This window comes from Panthera tigris, chromosome A3 (genome assembly GCF_018350195.1).
Source record: "Panthera tigris isolate Pti1 chromosome A3, P.tigris_Pti1_mat1.1, whole genome shotgun sequence".
Taxonomy (NCBI): Eukaryota; Metazoa; Chordata; class Mammalia; order Carnivora; family Felidae; genus Panthera; species Panthera tigris.
Window position 1 is genome coordinate 13128131 of NC_056662.1, and position 23443 is coordinate 13151573.

Below are 23443 nucleotides of genomic sequence, written 5' to 3' on the forward strand. Positions count from 1 at the left end.
GACCGGAAGGCCCTCCGGGACGTACTCCAGAGCCACGGCCAACGTCCGTTGAGTATTTGGACTAATCCACCGAGCTCCACACCAGCAGGCAGCAAGGGAAGGGAGAGTCTGTGGTCTCGGGTCTGAGCTCTGAACTGAAAATGTCCTTCCTTCATTTTCTCCTGCAGTATGTGTGCCAATATTCCTACAGCCGCTGCCTGCCAGCTGCTATGATGAGAGACAATCCTTGTGTGAATTTTGGAGCTCAGGCTGGGGACCAGCTGTATGGGGTGGGGAGGGCTGTTCGCGGAGCTGGTCTTTTCGACATTCTCGTCTGAGGAAGGGGGTGGGTTTCAAGCCAGGGTCCTTGCTGCCCGTCTATGGCTGCCCCGACCCTACTTTCCAGGCCCAGCCCCTCCTCCAAGAAGCCTTCCTTGATGTCCACGGACGCACATGATAACATACAAGTCGTCAGAAGTCTTCTAGCTCCTCCGGCCTGTGCTCCTAAGAGACACAGGAGACGGGAAAATGACAGACACAGAGATAAGGAGGGACAGTCTCTGTCTTTGAGAGACAAAGAACGGAGACGGAGGTGTGTCCACGGGTGTTCAAAACATCCGAACGCGACGTGCGTCGTGGTTCTGACCGGAGCCGCAAGAGCTCAGCACCAAAGTCACCACGTCTCCACCAGGGACAGCCGGTGAGATCCACCGCGGTGCGGCCACACAGTGGCCTCTGTCCATCGGAGAACGAGGCGGCTCTGGGTGTGCCGAGAAGACGTGCCTCCGAGCTGAAGAAAGAGAGAAAGGCAAGCCAAGGGCAGGGCAGTGTCCACAGATGCTGCCACGTGGATGGAAGAGGGCTGCGTCCCCTCCTCCCAGATTTGTTGGCCATGAACCCGGGGCCAGTGCCGAGACTGACGCCGAAGTCTCGCGGGGAAAGAAGTGGTCCCCGTCCTCGTGGAGCTCTTTCCGATTTTCTTTTCCTTTTCCTTTCTTCCCTTCCCTTGACTTTCTCTCTTCTCTCTCTGCCTTTCTGTCTTGTTTACATACGGATGGGTGTATCTTGCACGCGTGCCGTGTATGAAGGGACAACCTCCAGAAGCCCCCGGAGAAACGGCTCCCCCTGCTTCGGGCCTCTGGGGATGGGAGCCGGGAAGCCTGGGAAACATGAATGGAAGAGAGATTCCCTTCTCCGTTGCTTTTCCTTTGTGTGTCCTACCCAGTTCATGTTAGTTTCCGTAGAAGACTCTAGGAACTTCAGCTACAGATCCCTTGCAACACACGAGGAGGGCATCTGCCTTCCGAACACCATGCTTCTGCTCACTCCCAGACCAGGCAGAAGGGTCCTCTGCCTTGGCTTGCAGGATTACACTGATCCTGGCTCTCTCCGTTATACTGACTCTGGATCACTGAGTTACACTGATCCTGGCTCACTGGGTTATACTGACTCTGGCTCATTGGGTTATACTGATCCTGGCTCGCTGGGTTACACTGATCCTGGCTCACTGGGTTATACTGACTCTGGCTCACTGGGTTACACTGATCCTGGCTCACTGGGTTACATTGATCCTGGCTCACTAGGTTATACTGACTCTGGCTCACTGGATTATACTGATCCTGGCTTACTGGATTACACTGATCCTGGCCCCCTGGGTTATACTGACTCTGGCTCACTGGGTTATACTGATCCTGGCTCACTGGGTTACACTGACTCTGGCCCCCTGGGTTATACTGATCCTGGCTCGCTGGGTTATACTGACTCTGGCTCACTGTATTATGCTGATCCTGGCTCACTGGATTACACTGATCCTGGCTCACTGGGTTATACTGACTCTGGCTCACTGGGTTATACTGATCCTGGCTCGCTGGGTTACACTGATCCTGGATCACTGGGTTATACTGATCCTGGCTTGCTGAATCACACCGATGGCCATTAGACTCTCTCCATGTGTCCAGGGTGCTTTGTTAACACACCAACCCCCTCAATACTCTGTGAAGGAATCACAGGCACTGTTCCCATAAGGAAGAAAGCGATGTCTCATAGTTTGTCACTTTTCCAATTTTGTGTCCTGTTTGGGTTCTATATGCCCCAGAACTTAGTGTCATAAGACAATAACAGTTATTCCGCCGACACAGCTGAGATTTGAGCTGGCCTTGGGTAGGGTCAGCCTGTCCTTGCTCCGCTGTGCAGCGTCATCTGAAGATGACAGGGTGGCTCAGGCCTCCCAAGGTACGAGCCCAAAGGAGGGCCTGGGGGGTAAGAGCAGAATCCGTACCACCTTTCTTGACCAGGCTTCAGAAATCTCCGGTGTCACTTCCAGCACATTCTGTCCCTGAAGACAACGCATTGATAGTCCGTGGAAGGGGCGTTAAAGTCTACTTCGAGGGGAAGGAGTGTTAAAGAATTCACACACAGGTCTTAAAACCCCCGCACAGAGCAAGACAACGGTCTTGAGATTTGAACCCAGACAGCAAGGCTCCAAGAACATATGCTCTTGGCGACCCCACTCCACCTCTTCTCTTCTGGGGAAAAGGCTGTCCTCAGGCCCACGTGCACAACAGGTGTCCAATAGATGGTTTCTTGTATCCCGCAGACTGTAAAACGCCACAGGCCCGAGGACCCGAAATGACCCTCACTCTCGCCTCCAGAGCTCAGTGAAAAAGTGGGCAGAGAGGTGCGAGCGGGAAACTTCCGGGGGCCGCTGGTTGGAATCGCTGATGAGGTCCCCGAGACGCCTCCGTGTCATCTGCCCCGCCACGCGCTCCGATGGGGGAAGAGCCGGCCTTCCCTGTTCAGTGTTTCCATAGCAACCCACAGAGGGCCCGGTTTCAGGGAGGCCGCATCCCAGCCGACAGCCACTGGACACAAGACACCCTTTCCGGCGGTTGCTTCTAGGAGGAAAACCAACCGGCGCACGGGGGGCTAAGGACGGCTATCGTCTGGCACCAGTGACGGGATCTGTTATTCTGGAAGCAGCAAGACAATGGGGGAGGCTTAGGGACAGAAAGGAGCGGCCCCCGATTCTTGTTTGGACGGCATGGGAATAAAACAAAAACAAAAACAGAGATCACCTAAGTCAGCAAGTAAGTTTCATCCATTCATTGATTCAGTCAACAAACTTTCATGGCGCATCTGCTCCGGGCCAGAAGGTCTTCTAGGAGCTGAACCGCAGACAAAAGGTCTGTTCTCTTGGGGCTGGCGATAAACGGAATACATCTGAAGTGAATCGTTGCACCAGCTGGTGGCAAACGCTGTGGGGAAGCTAAAGTGGGGTGGGGAGGGGGGGGGGACAAGGGCAGGGGGTGGCCTGAGCCAGCCTCGCCGAGAAGGAGGCAGGGAAGCAAAGAAAATTAACCTGGAGAAAAGTACATTTTAAACCCGACGTTGAAGCCTCTTAGGTGAGGACGTGAGAGTATATTTTGCAGGAGCAGAGCAGCTGATACGGAGAAACTGGGGTCGGTAGCTTGGTCTGCTCTCCGTACCGGCACTGAAGCTGTTTTCGGAGCATGACGATTCTGGGGACGTGACCCGGTCGAGGCCCGCGAAAACTGGAGGCCTGATTTCTAGTCTTTCTGGTGATTCATCTGCCTAGCGAATATTTCGAGAACACTCACCATGCGCCACTGAGGCCCGTGTTGAGCACTGGTTTTTCAGTTGTGTGATTGTGGACAAAGCACCTCTCGGAGTCGGATGGGTTAGGTCAGAAGCAGTAAGTGCGAGGGCTTTTGGGTCAGTCGAGGGAAGATAGAGTTCATTTGCACACAGGAGGGGTTGATCAGGACGGACTCATGCTCTCTGAGTTTGGAACACGGACTTAAGAGACGAAAAGGGGGCACCTGGGTGGCTCAGTCCGTGAAGCGTCTGATTCTTGGTTTCGGCTCAGGTCACCATCTCGCGGTTCACGAGTTCGAGGCCCTCACTGGGTTCTGTGCTGGTAGGGTGAAACCTTCTTAGGATTCTCTCTCCCCCCTTTTCTCTCTGCCCCTTCCCTACTCACGCTCTCTCTCTGCCTCTCAAAATAAGTACACTTTTTAAAAAAGAGAGAGAGAGAGAGAGAGAAAGAAGAAAAGCAAAGGGTCTGAGGGGCCCAGCCTGATGTGTGTCTGACCAAGCAAAGGGAGGGGCATTTTCTCTGGGTGTCACCTTTGACAGAAGCTCTGGGCTAGACCAGTGCCCCGCAGGAGATGGCATCTTTCGAGGAGACATTTCGTCAGGATTCTTCCGACTGAAAGTGACAGAAACCCAAATCAAAAAGACTGAAATGGGGGCGCCTGGGTGGCTCAGTCAGTTGAACGTCCGACTTCGGCTCAGGTCATGATCTCGCAGTTTGTGAGTTCGAGCCCCGCGTCGGGCTCTGTGCTGACAGCTCCGAGCCTGGAGCCTGCTTCTGATTCTGTGTCTCCCTCTCTCTCTGCCCCTCCCCTGTTCACGCTCTGTCTCTCTCTCAAAAATAAATAAAGATTAAAAAAAAAAACTTAAAAAGACTGAAATGAAAGGAGTATGTTAGCTTATGTAAATGAAAGCCTGAGGCATTTGCAGCTTCAGGTACAGCTGGATCCAGGGTTTCAGTGACCTGGAATCTGGAAATGTGGCTCTGTTTCCCTTCATCTCTCAGTTCTGCTTGCCTCCTGGTTGGCTTCACTCCTGACTGACAGCAATGATAATGAGAAGCAACCTGGGGCCTTTATTCTGCCCTCACGGCAACTGTCTTGGCAAGAAAACGGTCTCCTTTCCCGTTGGGGCAGCTAAGATCCCAGGTTCGACTCTGATTGGACCAACCGGGTCACGTGGCCACACCCTGCCAGCGACCGAGGCCGCGCAAGGGATGGGCCAGGCCTCGGGTCAACGTGCCCCTTCCTGGACCCAGGGATGGACCCAGCCCCACCCAAACCACACGGACTGAGTGCGGGGGAGGGGTGTTCCCACCAAACAGGACGTGGTGTTGTCACCAGTTGGCGGAATAGACCCTGATGGTCAGGAAGACCCAGCGCCCACGACACAGACCAAGGACCCTGCTGCACAAATTCCTCCCCTCGGTATGAGGAATGGCCCCTGGGGGCAACCCTTTCCTCCCGGCGAAATGCGGTCTGAATTCATTTCTCACCCCAAATCCGTCCAGGCGCCGCGCGGCTGGTGAAGAAGGACGGGCCGGGTCCTCCTCCGTCAGTTTAAGGGTTACTATTCCTTGAAGAATTCAGCTCCACACGAGAAGTGTTAATACCTTATTTCCTGGGGGACTCTGCAGCCTGGAGTTGGAATTGATTGTGAACAGAATAAAATAATTTGCTTTTTATCAGCATCCTCCACAGAAACTTGTTTGCGGCCAGGATGGGCCTCAGAGGAAAATGCTTCACCTCCCTAATCCCTCCATGAGATTCCTAAATCACACCCGTCACTCAGCGCCACTCAGACCGAAATGACCGGCGCTCTGTAATAATAAAAACAGAATTACGGTCGCTGTCACCTCCCGCTGACGGCTCCTTTAGGGGCCGGATGCCAGCAGGACTTAGCCGTCGTGGAGGGCGGCAAGGACTTACGGGCTCTGCCGCGCAGGACAGAAGGTCGCGGGCCGACAGCAGAGTCACAGGCCACTGATGGAGGGAGCACATCCCCGTAGCCACCTTGCACTTTGGTAGGAGCACAGGCAGAACCGAGTAAGCCATCCTCCGAGGTAAAGGCACGGTCCGCATCCTTGTGGCCAAACACGGCTCGTTAGATTCACTCGCCACCCGCCAGAAGGGGAAACAGAGAGAGTGGAAGAACAGAGAGGTTAAGGAAGCTCCCACATTTGCACAGCCAGCTCGGGAGGGAGCGAGAGCCAATCTCTATAAGACTGTGGGCTCCTTACCTGCTTCTCTTCAGGCAGGCAAGCACCCAGAGAGGCAGGACGTTGCACTTCACATATAGGAACGCCTCTGACCCTCCCCAGTGGTCAAACCTAGGATCACCTCACGTTGCAGATGAGGAAACTGAGGCATAAAGGGCTTGGGTACCGTGGCCAAGGTCACACGGCCCGTGAGTGGCGGAGCTGGGGGATGAACCAGGGAGGCCGCTCCGGGACCCGTCCATATGGCCCCCGTTTTCCACGACTTTCACCAGTGGGGCGGTGGATTTTCCCTGTTCAATTTTCACCGGTTCGATCGTCTTCTGTGCTAACTCTCCAAGTAATCGGGCCCATTTTAATGCAACTTCACGGGTTTCGGTCTTGTTTTAGCATCGATGTGATCAGGACACCACAGTCTCTTGACCCAAAGGAAAAAATATTACAAGAATTTGCCTCACAAGGAGGTTTTCCGGAAGGAACCACCTGGGTAATGAGGCGAGCGTCTGGGTCTCTGACCTCTGTCAGATCACGGCGTGCTGCGGTCTGGATCTTTCCCTGCTCCTGTCAGTGTGGCCCCACTTTGGTCTGTTTTGCTCGCCCCTGTCTCTGTCTCTGGGCTCCGAGCACAGAGCCCGCGCTCGCTGGTTGTCCAATGAATCTCTCCCTCTCTCTGCCTCAGTCTCGGTCTCTGTTAGAACTTTCCGAGGCTTGTTCTACACAACGTGCCCAAGACCCCTGATGTGGAGCTGTCCGGATGGAACACGAACCAGACCCCGACCCCAGTGCTATCGCTCCAGGAAGGAGACGGATGGACCCAGGCCTGTGGTGATCGGCGTCCGGGTTGGGGGCCTGATTACCTGGCTATGGAGCATTGATTTATGGGTATTCTCCGTCTTTTCCAAGACTCTGGATTGCAGCTAATTTACCGGCGGTCTTAAATCACCCCCGCCCCTCACGCCGCGAAGCCACACGCAAGGCACCATCTATCATGTGCCTCCAGGAACCACTGACTCGAATAAAACACGGGCAGGGAAGAGAAATACCCACCTCCCTGCCAAGGGCGGGGACTCGGGGGGGGGGGGGGGGAGCTGGCTGTGTGCAATTTATCCAGAAACGGTGGCGGCCCACACACGGCCCATTTAATTTCATGTTTGGCTGCTGATGGGTTTTCATTTATAGATAATATAAACAGGTTGACAGGGCCCTAATTAACTGATTTGTGGTCCTTTGGGAACAAACGGTTATTAATATTCATAAACATTTGTAACGCTCAGGCAGATGCCCGGCCCCGACATGATCATAATATGTCCTCAACTGCGTGCACCTGTGATTTCTGATTTGTCTCTTGCCCGGGGACACCGGAGGGCGTTGACAAGTGCTGATGGCCCCTTGCCAGGAGATGGGCCCATGTCCTGATCCCATCGTTAATGCGAGATCTGCCAACTACAACTTGCTGGGTTTTCCGCCATCCTTCTTTCCTCTCTGGGCGCCTTGGCCTAGCTCTCCTCCGACCCGCTCTGAATCTCTTTGAGACGGGCCGAGAACTCCCTCCTTCGGGAAGCCTTCCTGGATTGATCTCTCTCCGTGGTGATGCCGTCTCTCCATAGCGTAGTCTGTTGGTACGATGCAATTATTCACAGGAGGACGTGGTTTTTAATGTTTTGGGGCTATCTTATCCAAGAATGTTCTGTTTCGTGAACTTTTCCTGAAATCAGGGACAGATCAACTTCTCCCTTTGGCAGTGGAGTGCCTCTTATGCAAAGTCAGTTGCCATGGTGATAAGTAAATAACACCCCAAACAGCAACAGCTGGCATCTACCTGGCTCTTCATCATGTGCCACGAGTCTCTACCTGCTTCTGTCTGTTAATCGTCTCGCCACAGCCCCGCGAAGCAGGTACGAGGATCCTCCCCGTCTTCCGGATGAGGAAACTGAGGCACAGAGAGGCCTAGGAACTCAGCCAAGACCTTAAGTCAGTGAACGGCCCAGTCAAAATTTCTCTTAAAAAAAAAAAAAAAATCTCTGAAAGTACTCATAATATCCAGTCCATATTTAATGCAACGACTTTAAAACTTTCTTTCTCGAGGCGCCTGGGTGGCTCAGTCGATTAAGCGTCCGACTTCAGCTCAGGTCATGATCTCGCGGTTCGTGAGTTCGAGCCCCACGTCGGGCTCTGTGCTGACAGCTCAGAGCCTGGAACCTGCTTCGGATTCTGTGTCTCCCTCTATGCCCCTCCCCTGCTCGCGCTCTGTCTCTGTCTCTCTCAAAAATAAATAAAACATTAAAAAAAAAATTTTTTTTAAGCAAATGACTGGTGGGAAACGCTCCATGCAAACACATGGAAAAGATGTTCTACATTTCTTTAAAGTTTTATAAATAGTGATCCTGACACGTATGTAGAGCTTACTAGGTGCCAGGCACTGTTCTCAGTATTTTTCAATCATTAACTCAATCCCTCGCAGAACCCTACGGAGTATTAGGCTGAACCATATGAAATTGCCAATTACTGACAATTTCCTACGGGGAACAGCAATTGTATATGGTTGAGCTTAATATATATCCTTATGATAATTCCATTTTACAAACAGCAAAACTAAGGAACAGAGAGGTTAAGTAACCTACCCAAGGTGGCACAGCCGGTAAGTGAGGTTGCTGTGAATGCCTCCCAGGCAGCCTGGCTCAAGCCCCTGTCCTTCTAACCATTGTTTTGGCTGACGCTGTTTGGTCAATGACTCCTCAAGGGCACCGAGGAAGCTTGCAGCAGTCATGTGCATGGGTGGCGAACTCCCTCCTTGTTTCATGCTTGGGAAACCCTTCAAATTCTTCTTACATTCTTTTCCAGGTTTTCTGAGCTTCCCTGGCCTATTCCGACATGCCAGCATCCAGCGCCCAGGCACCCCTAAAGCACCCCCACCCATGTTGAGTCCTCCGTGCTCCGTCCCCCTCCATGAGGACAGCTGAATTTGTTGGGGACTTAGATGCAGTATGGTAAAGCTCCTCGAGCTTGGCTGTACCTGGGATGCATTTAGCAAACGTTAGTTAAAAAAAATTAGCCTCGGGGCACCTGGGTGGCCCAGTCGGTTAAGCGTCCGACTTCAGTTGAGGTCATGATCTCACAATCTGTGAGTTCGAGCCCTGCATCGGGCTCCGTGCTGACAACTCAGAGCCTGGAGCCTGCTTGGGATTCTGTGTCTCCCTCTCTCTCTCTCTGCCCCTCCCCTGCTCGTGCTCTTTCTCTCTCTCTCTCAAAAATAAACAAACAAAAATTTAAAAAAAAAATTAGCCAGAGGCCCACTGAGAGTCTGAGCCACGTTCTGGACTAGAAGTATTTTCATAGCTCATGAACATATGGAAAGGATTGGGCTGGAGGAGACATCATTGTTCTCATCGTCCCACTGCCTGCCCTGCCTGGCACAACACCACGCATCGGAACGTCCCCAACACTTAATGACCCACCCTGTCACAGAACCCTCCAGTTACCCAGTGCCCTGTGTCCAGGGCACCATCCATCAGCTTCTGGAAACGTGAACCACGTCTCGCAAGGGGCGAGGGGCTTGCTTACAGTTTATTTGCCTCTTCAGGCCTTGCATTTCCTCTTAAGCATCCGAGCCTCAGGGTCTGTGGGTTCCGACCAGGCAGCCATGTCCCAGCTCTACTGCGGAGCCCTGGGGAGGGCAGCGCCCTCCTGTCTGGAAAACAGTGGGGTAGCACCCAAAACTGGGCGTGGCTCAGGCTCTAAAATTACTGAACAAAGGGAAGATCAAGTGCAGGAATGACTGACTCTAATTCAAACCCCAGAGACACCCCCAACTTGGGTAGACGAGCCCAAGTGGACTGGCCCCGGACAACAGAGACCCAGTGAGGGAAGAGCTCAGACCCTCTGAGTCTCCACCTCCTACTGGGCGGGGCTCCATGCAGGGGCGTGGCCGGCTGGGGTATTTACATGCATTTCCATAGTCCATGTTTAATTACTAGCATTATCTTTGCTTTCATATCTGCTGTCAACCTGAAGATAATCGTCCCATGTTTTATTTTCTGCCAGGTGTATCCAGTCGTATTCATGTCGGACGAAAGTCTACTGCGGTCCTGGCGGTAAAAATACCCGCTCAAGGGACACGGATTTTGGAGAGCACGTGATGGGACGGGATGGATGAGAGCTGGATGCCGGACCTCTCATTTACCGACCGTGTGACTTTGGGGAAGCCATCTGATATTTCTGGGACATACGTCCTCTCTTTTCTAGACTGGTGGCTCAACTGAGGACAATTTTGCACACAGGGGACATTTGGCGGTGTCCGGAGACATACTTTTGGCTGTCAGAACCTGGAGGGGAGGGTGCGACTGGTATCTAGCGGGTAGAGGCCAGGGATGCTGCCACACGTCCCACAAGGCACAGGACAGCTCCTTACACAGTGGCCTCGTTCAGCCGGAAGTGTCAACACTGATGTAGAAACTGATGGAGGAAAGGTACGAAGAATACTATAATGACTAGCCACGCCTCTCCCTCCCAGATATCAGGAGTGGAAGCCCTCCGCGGGTGCCCGCCCCCCGCCCCGTGCATGCCCCTCCCTCCCTGTAGAGCCCCCCACCCCCTGCAGGCCCCTCCCTGTGGTTGTCATTCTCGTCCACGTCCGCCCCGTATAACAAGGGCATATAAGTGCAGGTAGACCTCATTGACCGTGGTTTTATTTGCTTCTCCTATTGTCTTCTTGAGACAATGGAAATCATCCCACCTCATTTGACATCTGCAGAAATGAAGCCCAGAGAGGTTGAGTGACTTTTCCTCGGCCACACAGCAAGGCAGGACCCAAGCTGGGCTCAAAGGCCAGTCCTCTGAGTTGACTTCTGGTTTCAAGAGTTGAGCTTGAAGAGCTTTCAAAGAATTTGAAGCACAGGGGTTAATAGAAGTTGATTCTGGGCCTCTCACTCGGGTCAGCCGCTGCTCTCTGGCGTGTGTCAAAAGCATTTCCCTCCGATTTATTTTGCCTCTCCCTAAGTTGCCATTTCATTTCATAAAGGAGCACGGAGGCCGCTGTCTCTCCAGATGGATTGAAAATTGAAGGCTGCCCGGAAGGCCTTTGCCCCTTTCAGGCCAGCCCCTCTGCAGAGCGACGGCCAGCAGGGACAGCAATTTGGCTGCCTCTGATGTTCTTTTTGTTCCTCATGAAAAAGCAGTTAAAAAGAAACCGATTTTTGAGAAAATGACCCAGGTGATTAGATGAAATCGCTTCTCTGGCTTTATGCTGCAGCTGAGAAGCAGCAACCGGACTGGAGGAGGGGGAGATGGGAGTCAGGCGGCAGAGGGATCTGGGTCAGTTACTGCCTTTTCCCCCTCCCCCCAGGTAAGGTCAAGGTTGGGGTGTAGACCCACTTCACAGATGACCCCCCAATCTTATTTTTTTTCAATTTATTTAATCAAAGGTATGTGCACACAGATGAATCACACAGTTTTAGAAGGTTTGTTACAGAAGAGGCGTTTTCTCCTTCCCTTTGCTCCAATTTTCTTGCACTCTAGGGTGGCTACTTTCAACACTTTTAGCTGAATATTCTGGTATCTAAATCTAAATAGCATGCTTTTAAAAAGCTCCCAGCCTTCAACAGCTAGGCAGGTGACCAAGGAGACATAATCAGATGTCACTATGTGAAGGACACAGATGAAGCTGCATGCACACCAGCAGCCACTTTATGTTCGTGAGGCACATGCAGCTAATGATGTCAAATGGGAAAGGAGAAGATCCCCGTGTCCTATTGCCAAGAAGGAACCTACTTACCAGGAGGGCCAGGACTATTCCCCAGGTCTTCTGTGACTCCTAGTGTGGTGACCGTTCACTGCATTACAGTAGACCTGACGATAAGGGTCAAGTTCCCATCGGGTTAGCGAAATCTTCTAGTAACAGTTGCAACAGCAACAGTAATACAGACACTCTCGGTTGTTTACCCAACAGCCCTCACCTTTCTTTTCTTTCCTACAAACAGATTTTGTGTGGAGGAAGGAGCTAGTGATCTCAAGATCTCAGGGAACCTAACCCATCTTAATCGTAGAGGACCAATCTGTACTATAACCATAATGGTACATCTTTTTCCACTTTGTCAGTAATTGGTTTGGGAGTTGGCACGTGAATCTGTTCTGGCTCATGAGATATAAGATATAAGCTGGGGGCTGCCCACCCTGTAAAAAAAAAAAACAAACAAAAAAACAAAACAGACAAAACTCATGACAAAATCTTTTGCCCCTGACTCTTTCTCCCTTCTAGGGATGGGAGATCCGGATCTTGGCAACCATCTTGTGACCATGAGGACAAAGAGCCGATGTGCTGAGGAAGGTAGGACAGAAGTGTGGGAAGACCCCCGAGTCCATGGTGATGTCACATTGCTGCCACACCAGCCCAAGGATCTCAGGGCTCCGGAGAGCTTGTTCATATGAGACAAGAAACTGTTTTTGAAGCCTGAGATGGAGTTTGTCAGGTGCTGTGTAATTGCAGCCAAGGGCATTCCCATGGATACCCATTGCTCCCCGTTCGGAATGGGCTCTGATTCCCTCTCATTTCCCCCTGAGGTAAGCAGCAAACACATTGTGTGGCCACCACGAAGAGCCATTTTCCAGACCCTCAGAGTACAGACATGAATTGAATCCAGTCTCTAACATCACAACAACCGGGAACCTAAGGGAAGAAACACGCAAAATGGATGTATTCCTCAGGACTGCTACCCGCGTGTCGAGTTCTGTGCTGAGCACTTGACATGGGACCACCCACCCGAGGTCAAAGCTGGTTGAAGAGAGCACCCGCCTTGCCGGACAGTAGTGGTTCTGCTTCTCGTGCACCGTCAACCCCGGGTCCACCCTGAGTCCAGGGGCCGGACCTCACGGGTGTGGCCACCCCGGGAGCCAACAGTAGGCTGTAGCCCCAAACCCTGACCCTTCCTCATCTTCAACGAAGTGAGCGTGCGAGCCTCCGCTCCAACGAGGGGGAACCCCAGAAACCCCAGCTTATGAAGACTTGAACCAAACAGGTTCCTCTCCTGAAGGGCAGAGGAACACGTGTCTGTTGGCCTCACAGCGTGCGTGTGGCAGGAAAGGTTATAAATAAACTGTCCTCCTTCCCTCCCTCTCTGCTGCCCTCACCCTCTGAACGTTCAGTCTGTGGTTTCTTCTCCCTTTGAAAGCCTCGCCTGGCCTGATGTGAATCCTAATTAAAGTCATGCACAGCGTGACTTTTAATTAGCCTAAGCAACCCCACGAAAGGCGTCAATATTGAGCGGGATGACTGTGCCAAGTGACTCTCTCCCCCCAAGGATCAGCAGGGTGCCCCAGCTGGTGGGAAGCCTGGCACCCATGCTGGGCAGGGCCACGAAGGGGTCTCGCTGGGCTCAGCCAATCACAGTTTTCATGCGGGGCTGCCTCTTTGTGGCCAGGAGGCAATGACATTTATCCGGGGGTTGCAGATTTATTTCACGTAAACTACACGGGATTGAAAATAGGTCCCAATTAGCGAAGACAACTACCCCCTGAAAGGCATGGCTGGATTTTCTCTCTTGGGGAAAATCAGCAGGGATGGAGGTACGGGCAGGGGTGTAGACCCCACCTCTGGCCTGGGGGGTGAGGGGGAGTGGCAAGGGTTCTGAATCTAGATAATGAGGAGGTGAGTAAATGGAAGATGAAATCGTTCTTTTCTTAACAGATACAACGATCGGAGCACAGTGATTTCTCAACGCAGAAATGATCTCACTCTTCTTTATTCCCCCAAAGCCATGGATTTTTCTGTGCCTTTGCTCATGAATCAACCAGAAACGTGGCGTGGGGGAGGTGGGGCAGCAGCATGCTGTGCTCAGGAGAATTCATTAGGGATTCTGGAATACTGACATCATAATTCACTCCTAGCACAGCGGGCTGCACCTTGCCCGTGCCCAAGGTTGGGGGACCCATTTAAAGCTGCAGGCAGCCTTCCTGCAAAGACACTGGCTCACAGTGGATGGTTGCTTCTGAGTGGGACACCAGGACACCCGCTTAGGGGCCTAGACTCTAACAGCTCCCCCGGCCCATGGAGCTGTCAGCTTAAAGATGGTAAAACATGTCAGGGAGCAGGCCTGGGAAACCCTACAGCTAGCAGGAGCAGAAGGTAACTTACGCATGTCAGAAATCGTAAGAAAAGTGGGCGAATAGGATTCCGACTGCCAAAAAGCAGACTTTGGTAAGACACCTACCTCGCTTGCCTACTGAAACAAAGGTAAAAGACTTGGTTAGTGACCGTCTTTCCCCTTAAATTACTTAAGTGCCTTGATCCCTTATTTTATGAGCTTGACATTTTTAAGGAGACAAGACAGATTATTCGATTTCACAAACGGATAATGAGCTCCCACAAAAAGGACACCCCGCTTCACGTGAATTTCAGGAGTGAGAAGGATAGATGTGTAGGTCGGGGACGGGGAGGGGGTGACGCCCCAGTTCCTAGGGCAATATAAACCTGACAGGTTAGTTTGGCAGCTCTGTCCGCGTCAAACGTCCCACGGTCAGTTAACGTGTCTGGGCTACACGGCTTCCAGCGACTGTCCATATGTCTGTCCATCTCAGTGTGACCAGGCGCCTCAGTGACAGGCATGAGATCCTTCCAGAAGAAAGGCACCCTTTCCTTCACAGGGATCACCAACACCCCCCTGCAGGCAATGATGGCTTCTCAAACACTTGTGTGAAACCTTCATCCCGTCCATACAAAGGTGGCGCCTTTGGTCAGCCACCGCGTTCACCAGGATGTGGTATAACTTTGCTCTTCTTCTCTCATTCCTGCTCAGTCCAATGTGGCAGTGAATCTTGTCGGTCCTTCCAAAATGTCCAGCGTCTGACCTCAGCCCCCAACTCCTTTCTGCCTCCGTGATTCGGGTCCCATTCATCACCCCTCCTGGTTTGCCGTAATGGCTCCTATCTGGGCTCCTTGCTTTTGTCCTTGTCTGCAGAAACCGGACCTGTTCAAGGCTACACGTTTTAACCTTTTCACTTGAAAATTAAACAGGGTCACCGAAAGGGGCGCCTGGGTGGCTCAGTCGGTTAAGCGACCGACTTCAGCTCAGGTCATGATCTCATGGTTGGTGAGTTAGAGCCCCACGTCCAGCTCTGTGCTGACAGCTCGGGGCCTGGAGCCTGCTTCGGATTTTGTGTCTCCCTATCTCTCTCTTTCTCTTTCTCTCTCTCAAAAATAAATAAACATTAAATTAAAAAAAAAAAAACAAAACACGGTCACCGAAAAACACACGAAAATGCATCCTTATAACATCCTTATGACCCGGACCAAGTCTAGAAACAGCACTTTGCCCCAAGCCCCTCCATGGCCGCATCCCAGTGCCAGCCCTACCCTCCTTCCAGAAGTAGCCACCTTCTGACTCACAGGGAACACCACCCTCCCTGTCAATCTCCACGGCGTCACCACCCCAGGGGCCTCCTCAGACCCTAGAGCTAAGGTTACTGATTCGGTAGATCTTGGTGTATGTCTTTTAAGATTCCCCTTCCAGGCCTCTTTTCCTGAGAAGCCCTCTGTTGCCGTCCCGGGCTGTGTGACCAGTAGGGTTTCTCATAATCTGGATCGTGGCGATCCCATATCTATGGTCAGTGAACGCAATCAACACGTTCTCTCCGTCCTCCGCACCTCTTGAAAAATGAAAGCTGCATGCAGAGGCTTGGTCAGAATTTTGTGCGAAACTGGAAACAAAGTTCTGACTTGTAAAGGAGGTCTTGGGGAACCGAGGAAGGTGAAGTTGGAAGGTTGGACCACGATGTGAATCCCGCCAACCAAAGACCACTGGGGATTCAGCTACACGGTTCCACTCGTCCTGCCCGCTGCACCAGAGGAGACCCCCCCACGGCAAGCCCGGAGCATCTCGGTAAGAGGGACGGGGAAGTGCTTCTGCACGGCTTGGGCTTCTGCTGAACGCTTCCTCGGGGGGATTAAGGAGGCAGGGTCACCAGGTGGGACACTTTGGTGGCTGGGTGGCTGAAATATTTTTATCTCGGAGGCAGAAAGGTGAAAGCAGGGCTCGCGTTCTCAGTGGTGAAGAGGCAGGCATCACTCACATTAGCAGGAGAGGGGCATGTTCAATCACTTCTGTGTTCTCTCTCTCTCTGCCTCGTCTCAGATGGTCGTTTTCTGAACGTATTTGTATTCTGTGAGCATTGTGCCTGCTGATATGGCTCCATCATGACCTAACTGCTGGCTGCCAGCTGCCGGAAGGGTTGTTTTCCTCTTTCCTGGATCCCCTCCCGGGTCTCACTGCAAACGGGGCTGATTTTACTTTGTCAGCAGTCATATTGTGGAAGGCCTTGACTATCCATGTGAGGAGGCTTCTATCTAACTTGGGAGATAGGAAGCCACTAAAGATAGTCAGGAGCCAGAGTGACAGTTAGAATTGTACTCAGAGAGGGTGTCGGTCTTTTGGGAGAGAAAAGATTGACCAGAGGCAGTGTGATAGTTAGAGGCAGATATTCTATCAGGGCGAGAGCTGGGGCCGTGTGAGTCAAAGCACTAGTAACGGGAATGAAACAGACACGGCAGAGGCATTGGCAGGGCGGGGGGGGTGGGGCGGGAAGGGGGGGTCGGGGGAGGGGGTAAGAAAATGGCAAAGCTGCACCCAGGACAGGATGTTGGGGATGTGAGAAGATAGTGTGGACAGGATGTTGGGGATGTGAGAAGATAGTGTGGACAGGATGTTGGGGATGTGAGAAGATAGTGTGGTGTCTCCCACCCAACAGCCATCCCCACCCTTCTTGCCAACACATCCCTGAGCATTTTCTAGGCAAAATGGGTGGGCCTTGGTGGGTCAAAACCAATCTTGACTATCCCAAGCACCGTGCCCGATACTTCCCGACCCCCCTGCAGTAAGCACTGCCCATGACCTCATTGTGGCCAAGGGGACCCAAGAGGATGTGTGACGGAGCCCCTGGAAAAGGTCTGTGTCCTTAAAAAGGACTGGCACAAAAAAGATGCTCCCTGAACTGCCCTTTTATGCCCGACTGCAGCACGAGAAGGCCATGTGATGCCTGCAGCTACCCGGCCCGATCTTTTGCTAAATACTCTTATTTTTTATGAATCATTGTTGGAGTTGCTGTTAGCTGTGGCCCAAAGCATTCTTTTTAAAAAATTTTTTTTAACACATATTTATTTTTGAGACAAGAGAGAGACAGAGCATGAACGGGGGAGGGGCAGAGAGAGAGGGAGACACAGAATCGGAAGTAGGCTCCAGGCTCTGGGCCATCAGCCCAGACCCTGACGCGGGGCTCGAACTCACAGACCGCAAGATCGTGACCTGAGCTGAAGTCGGACGCTCAACCGACTGAGCCACCCAGGCGCCCCTGTGGCCCAAAGCATTCTAACCGACACCCGGGGGGAGCCAAAGATGACCCCAGTGACCGCAATGTCTTTGAGCCTCGGTGAGTGACCGGATGGCTGAGCAGAACCAGACAAGTCTGAAGGAGAAGTGGACTGGGGGTGGGTAGGAAGATGGCAATGTTTTTGAATCTTCTGGGTTTGAGTTGACGGAGAATGTCAATATCTGGGGCTTGGGACAGAGGCTGGAGCTTGAGAAGGAGACTCCCACTGCTTCCGCCGTCTCTGGGAACCTGTTCATCAGCAGAGCAGCCTACAAGGACCTATGGGTCCATGGAGGAAGGAGGAAAGGGGGTGAGAGTCAGGGGGAGCAGACCCTGAGTCTGGGGCCCCAGGAGGGTGGATCAGGGAGGACAGGTCTCAGTGGGGAGTCAGGGAGGGAATGCAGGAGAGGTGGGGGCAACCCATGGGCCGCTGACGCCTTGACCTCCTAAAATAGCCACTCTAACCATTGGACACTGGAGAAAGTTGCCCATTTTTCTCCAGAGAAGGACGAAGCAGACGCCAGAGCCAGTTCCTGGTGCACTGCTTTCTTTTTCCATCTTCCTTCATTTCTCTTCCATTTCATGAGATGAGAAACCAACAGAGGGTTTTAAGCAGAGATATCGCGCATCACCTAGACTGCTTCGATGGGGTGATGAGGGCGGGAGGGGAGAGGCAATGAGAAGGCCGTCACTGAAACCAGGTATGAGACCCGGTGGCTCGGACCCGGGGGCAGCAGTGGAGGTGGTGGGGAGCGGTGGGGATCTCTTCCAAAGATCGGGCCCATACAACCATCCCGGTGGATCGGCTGTGGCTTAGGAGAGAAAGGAAGGTGGTAAAGATGACCCCCAGGTGCGGGTCCTGAGCAACTGCAAGGATGGCCTGGCCATTGATCGAGATGGAGAAGACACAGATTGAGAGGGAGGTATGAGTCTCAATTTGGAGAGGTTACATTAGCATGTCTGGGCCACCAAATGCACAGGATGGGAGCTCAGGGGAGAATTGGCTTGGAGGTATACACGGAGGCGAAGGTAATGCCTTCAGCCAGTGAGGACTCCCAGGGAGAGGTCGGGGGAGTCTCAAGAAAAGAAGAGCGCCCCCCTAATTTCCCAGGCCCGGATGCACTGTGTGATCTTGAGCCGTTGGTTTGTCTACAGGAACAGCGGTGGAAGGATCTGATCTCTGAGATCCTGACCTCTCTGTGACTCTATAATGGTCCAGGCCGACCGCTCGCTGCCTAGGAGCTGCAGACTGATGAAATGGCTGCTGGCCTCCGTCAGCGCCGGCCCCTATGGGGACGAAGACCTGGCTATCATGGGCTGTCACCACATTGGACACGATGCCCGTGCACCCGGAGGGAGATGTTGGACGCCCCCAGTTCCGCAAGCCACGATGCTGGAGGCGTCAACCAGCAAGGTCCTGACTATCTCCTGTGCTCTACAATAGGAAATCAGAACCATTATTCAAATCACTCCAGCTGGGAATGTCAGGAGAACTGCAGTGGCCAGTGGGGTCATCCTGCTCTGCGGTCACATCCTTGGCAGGCCATTTGCCACCTGTTTATCCACCAGCAGGAAATGAGAGTCTACAGACACAGCCAGGATCCCTCTGCTGGACATCTTCTCCCTGTGAACAAGGAGGCGGCCATTCTTCCTCACCCCGGAGCCCTGTGGATGTGATCATCCACATTATAGGGGGACCGGGTCCCGTGGGGGCACGTCGCCCTATTTACACAACGTCTTCTTCGGCCAGTGCTCAGAGGCGGGGCCCTGGAGAATGCAGAGACCTTGGTTTCCAGGTCATGCAGGCTATTTTCGGAGAGAGCAGAACGAAATGGAAACTAGAAGAGATTGACGGGTTCTGTCAGTGTACCGGAAACTGCCTGGCACCCAAAAGGTCAAAGTTGGCACGCTGCCCAAGCACTCTGTACTAATGGAACAATAAGAAACTCTCCGTAAGCTGCACTCCCCTAGGTGGTGGGTGTGGTGGTTAGAAGCATGAACTCTGGAGACACACTCCGCTGGTTCAGATCCTGGCTCGGTTGTTTTTCTAACTGCATTACCTTGGACAAGCGACCCAATGGTCTCTGTGCTTAGAAGCTTCGTACGAGAAAGGAGTGTAATAATGGTACCCACTTTATATGAGGATTACGTGAATTACCTTGTGTAAGGTCCTTAGAACATCGCCTGAGGCACCGAGAGTCTCGTATGAATGAGGCTCGATGTTCCTAAGGACGGGTCCCTCTGCCAAATCCCAGCCTACTATTTGGAGAATCCCTGGACGACATCTGCACTCCGAGCTCTTTCAGTACACGATGGGAAGACCCCAGCTCACACATGACTTCCTTCTGCTCTCTGGCCTGATCGAGCCGGTAGTTACTGACCGGGAGTCTGCAGCTCCCAGTGTGGGCAGCTCTGGGCCGGAAGCAGAGACCCTTACAATCAAGATGTGGAGCCAAGACGTAAACGTGTGACCTGCTGACCGGAAAGACGGGTGCAAGTCACGTCCAGGATAGTGACCGGAAAGCGTCAAAGGACAGCACCTGATTAACACCCAGACCCTTGGGTGAACAGTGAGAGACAGGACGGTATTTGAACAAAGAGCATCAGCAGACCACGTACTTAATGAAGACCTCCAAGAATCAACTAGAACTTCCAGAGATTATAATCGTGTCCGGAAGTCCAACGCGCTACAAGATCAGTACATATTTAGGGAGCCGACTGAGTCAATGATAACATTCCCATAAAGAGAAGAGCATGTAAGGAAAACCTAGGCATTTGTTGAAAAAGGAAGGGAGTTTAGGAGGAAATTGCTCTACCAGATTTGATGTTGATGTGAGAATAACAAAAAGGTTGACGGAACAAAATCCAGATTCCCAAATTAACGTGCCCTCTGTATTAAAAATAAGCAGTTATTCTTTCTTGTTGCCAAGTAGTGAAATCCTGCCATTTGCAGCAACATGGATGGAACTGGAAGGTATTATGCTGAGTGAAATAAGTCAGTCAGAGAAAGACAGATGTCATATGTTTTCACTCATATGTGGAACTTGAGAAACTTGCCAGAAGACCATGGGGGAAGTGAATGGGAAAAACCAGTTACAAACAGAGAGGGAGGGTGGCAAACCATCAGAGACTCTTAAATACAGAGAACAGACTGAGGGTTGATGGGGGAGGGGAAAATGGGTGATGGGCGTTGAGGAGGGCGCTTGTGGGGATGAGCACTGGGTGTTGTATGTAAGCGATGAACCGTGGGAATCTGGCCCCAAAACCAAGAGCACACTGTATACACTGTATGTTAGCCAACTTGACAATAAATTATATTAAAATAAATAAGTAAATAAAATAAAAAGTATAAATAAATAAATAAAATAAAATAAAAAATAAAAACAAGCAGTTAAACCCAAACCAGAAACAAATCTAATTTTCCACAGCAGTGATATTCAGCACTTAGAGGCAACAACATGTGTCTGCGATCCATATGAGTAAAACTATGGAAAGAAAGAAAGAATGCGATGCATAGTATATTCCTGCATGGAGTTAATCCTGGCTGGGTATTTACTGCCTCTTTCTTCAATCTATAAAAAAATGAAGTTCCACAAGGTTGCCATGAGGTACATGGCCTAACGTGAATTTGGAAAGGTAAGTCATAGAAAATTTTTTTTGAAAAAAAGAAATCATGGCGTGAGCTCTACTAGGGACTCTCACACGTCAAATTGTAATAACTGAAGTGTGGAGCTGGTTGGGAACAGAGCCACAGAGGTCAGTAGAAAGTTCGGGAAAAGACCAGCATCGACGTAAGACTTTGCGACGTGATAAAGTAAATTTCCATTTTGGGGGGGAGGAAGATTATTCAATGAATGATATTCAGAACATTTTGTGAGCGCCTAATGATCTAGATAAAAAAATATTCAATCTGCTCCATATCTCATTATGTACATCAAAATGCATTCCAGATGCACGGCTAAATGAAATGTAGAAACCTTCAGTCTTGGAAAAAAATAAATGAAAGTTTACATAATATTAGGATAATCTCTTAAGAGGACAATACATGCGGCAAGATCAAAGGAAGTTTGCTGAATGTGAAATGAGAATGAGAAGCTTTTCTTCCAATATCTCTCAAATTAATTTGTTTCTCAAGTCTACGAATTCAAGGCAAGATATCATTTCTTGCCTGAATTCATCCGCTCATCCATCCATCCATTCATTCATTCATCGAGTGCCGACTCTACGGCAGATGCTGCCTGCTGGTACCAGGGATGCAGTCATTTTTTAAAAAGGACAAACCCCTGGCCTTCCCTGGACAGACCGCTGGCCTTGCATTGCAGTGGGGCCGATGGGGTATAAACAGGATGAAGAAGTAACATATATAATATGTCAGATGGGTGTTCGGATTTATGCAGAACAGTAAAGGAAACAAAGGAGTTAGGTTTGGGGAGGAGTCATTTGCAATTTTAAACAGAGTGGTCAGGAAGGCTTCTCTGAGAAGCTGAGGTCTGCACACAGAGCTCTGGGAGGAGAGGAGGTGATGTGCGTGGGTAAGTGCAAAGTCGCTGAGCCAGGTGTGCGCCCGATCGTGCTTAGGGATCCTCAAAGAAGCCCGTAAGTGAAGAAAAAGACAGGAAAGGCTAGCCCGGGGCTGGGGGCTGACTGTGTGGGCTCTTGTCTCCCCAGCGTCAGACAACAAAATGGCCCTAGAACCGGGACTCGGAGGCAAGTCATACTTCCTTATGTGCTCCTTGAGCCTGGCTGGCATTCCTTCACTCATCCGTCTCCACCCTCTTCCTTGAGGCTTGGGTCAGCCCTGGGAGACAGGGCTCAACACACTGCTGTGACTGTGTGATTTACCCCCCAAGCCTTATCCTCACTGAGCAGGAAGGGGCGCCATTAACGATAATTCCAGGCACACTGGGACTGGCGGCCACCTTAACTGGACGCCATATTTGCAAAGCACTTCTGTAAGATTGAAGAAGTTTCCACTGTCTGCACAGAGAATGGGAGATAGGCCGACGACCCAAAGGGTTGGACCCCCGGCTCTTCTTCTGGGCCTCAGTTTCTTTGTTTGTCAAACGGTGGCCGTAACAGCAATGCCTGCCTTTCAGGTTCCTCTCGAGATGCAGTGAGCCACGCATAAGTTCCTCAAACGGCCTGGTATGTGACAAGCGCTCTGCAAAGACTGGCTTCGGAGTCATGGGTCCGAAATGGGTCTGCAAGGTCAGAAACTGAAGCGTGGGCGGGAGATTCTGGTTCCTCAAATTTCCCACCTTCTGGAGGCCACCAGCCTTCCTTGGCTTCTGGCCTCTTTCTTCCAAAGTCGGCGACATCCGGGCGGAACCCTCCTCAAGCTGCCATCTCTCTGGCTGTCCCTCCTCTGCCTCCCTCGTCCACTTGCGGGCACCCTCGTGCTGACACTGGCCCACCCAGGTAACCCAGGATCACTTCCCTCTTTGAAGCTGAGCTGATGGGCCATTTAACTCCATCGGCAACTTCCGTTTTCCTTTGCCATGCAACCTGGCATCTTTGGTTTCCAAGGATGAGGGCACAGATGTCTCAAGAGGGTGGTGGGGGGGGGGGGAACCTTATTCTCCCTACTATGGGGGCAATTGAAATTAAATCTCCTCCTCCCATTCCAGAGGAGGCAGCCTGGAGGCCCTGGAAGAGGAAGAGAACTGCCCAAGGCACTACCTCTGGTCGGTGCCAAGAGCTGACTCCTCCCCGATATCCGCACCCCCGGAGCCAGGGCTTCCCGACGTAGAGAAAACCCCACGTGACACAATGTGCAGCCGAGGTGTTCAGAGAGAGATTTATGCACTGCTCTGGTGGGAAGCACCGCTCAGCCTGGGGTCTTTCCTCTCGACAATGAGAGGTAAAAGTAAACCCAGTGACAGTGACTTTCTCTGTTGCTGGAAGTCACATCAAGTTCAACGCTAGTAATTGCAGAAGCACCCTTCCCAAATCGCAGATTCATTACGGAACAGATTTCAAAATAAACGTCCGGTTTCCGCCCCTCGAGTAGAAAATCGATACCGCGGTCGAGCTCCGGGCAGATGGCTGATGCAGGAGCCGGTTTAGTCACACTCGCCCATCTCAAAGGTCACTCGGGAGCCTTCATCCCGAGCACACCCCCTCTCTCACCCGGGCTGGGGAGGGACGAGGAGGCGGGTAATTTATCCACGTAATTATCCTCACGGAGCGAACAGATGGGAGACTTTCTCCAGGGGACACAGTGTACGACGTCCCATTTCTCACCGGGGCGGCGGGGACAGTTCCAATGAACCAACTTCCCATGAA

The 23443-nt window shown here is 51.8% G+C and overlaps 2 long non-coding RNA genes across 11 annotated transcripts; both read left to right on the plus strand.

Moving 5' to 3' along the window:
- Window positions 1-2885: 2885 nt before the first annotated feature.
- Window positions 2886-12864, plus strand: LOC122236955. 3 transcript variants are annotated; one of them, XR_006215135.1, is made up of 4 exons: window positions 2886-3065; window positions 9848-10272; window positions 11782-11875; window positions 12060-12864. It is a non-coding gene; the product is annotated as an uncharacterized LOC122236955 (long non-coding RNA). The 3 variants fall into 3 exon arrangements; XR_006215137.1 differs by lacking the exon at window positions 2886-3065 and adding an exon at window positions 7615-7701; XR_006215136.1 differs by lacking the exon at window positions 11782-11875.
- Window positions 12865-13705: 841 nt separating this feature from the next.
- On the plus strand, window positions 13706-23164 carry LOC122237172. 8 transcript variants are annotated; one of them, XR_006215395.1, is made up of 6 exons: window positions 13706-14030; window positions 15294-15675; window positions 20587-20794; window positions 22255-22366; window positions 22467-22576; window positions 22786-23164. It is a non-coding gene; the product is annotated as an uncharacterized LOC122237172 (long non-coding RNA). The 8 variants fall into 8 exon arrangements; XR_006215396.1 differs by having other exon boundaries at window positions 20590-20794; XR_006215393.1 differs by lacking the exon at window positions 20587-20794.
- Window positions 23165-23443: the final 279 nt, after the last annotated feature.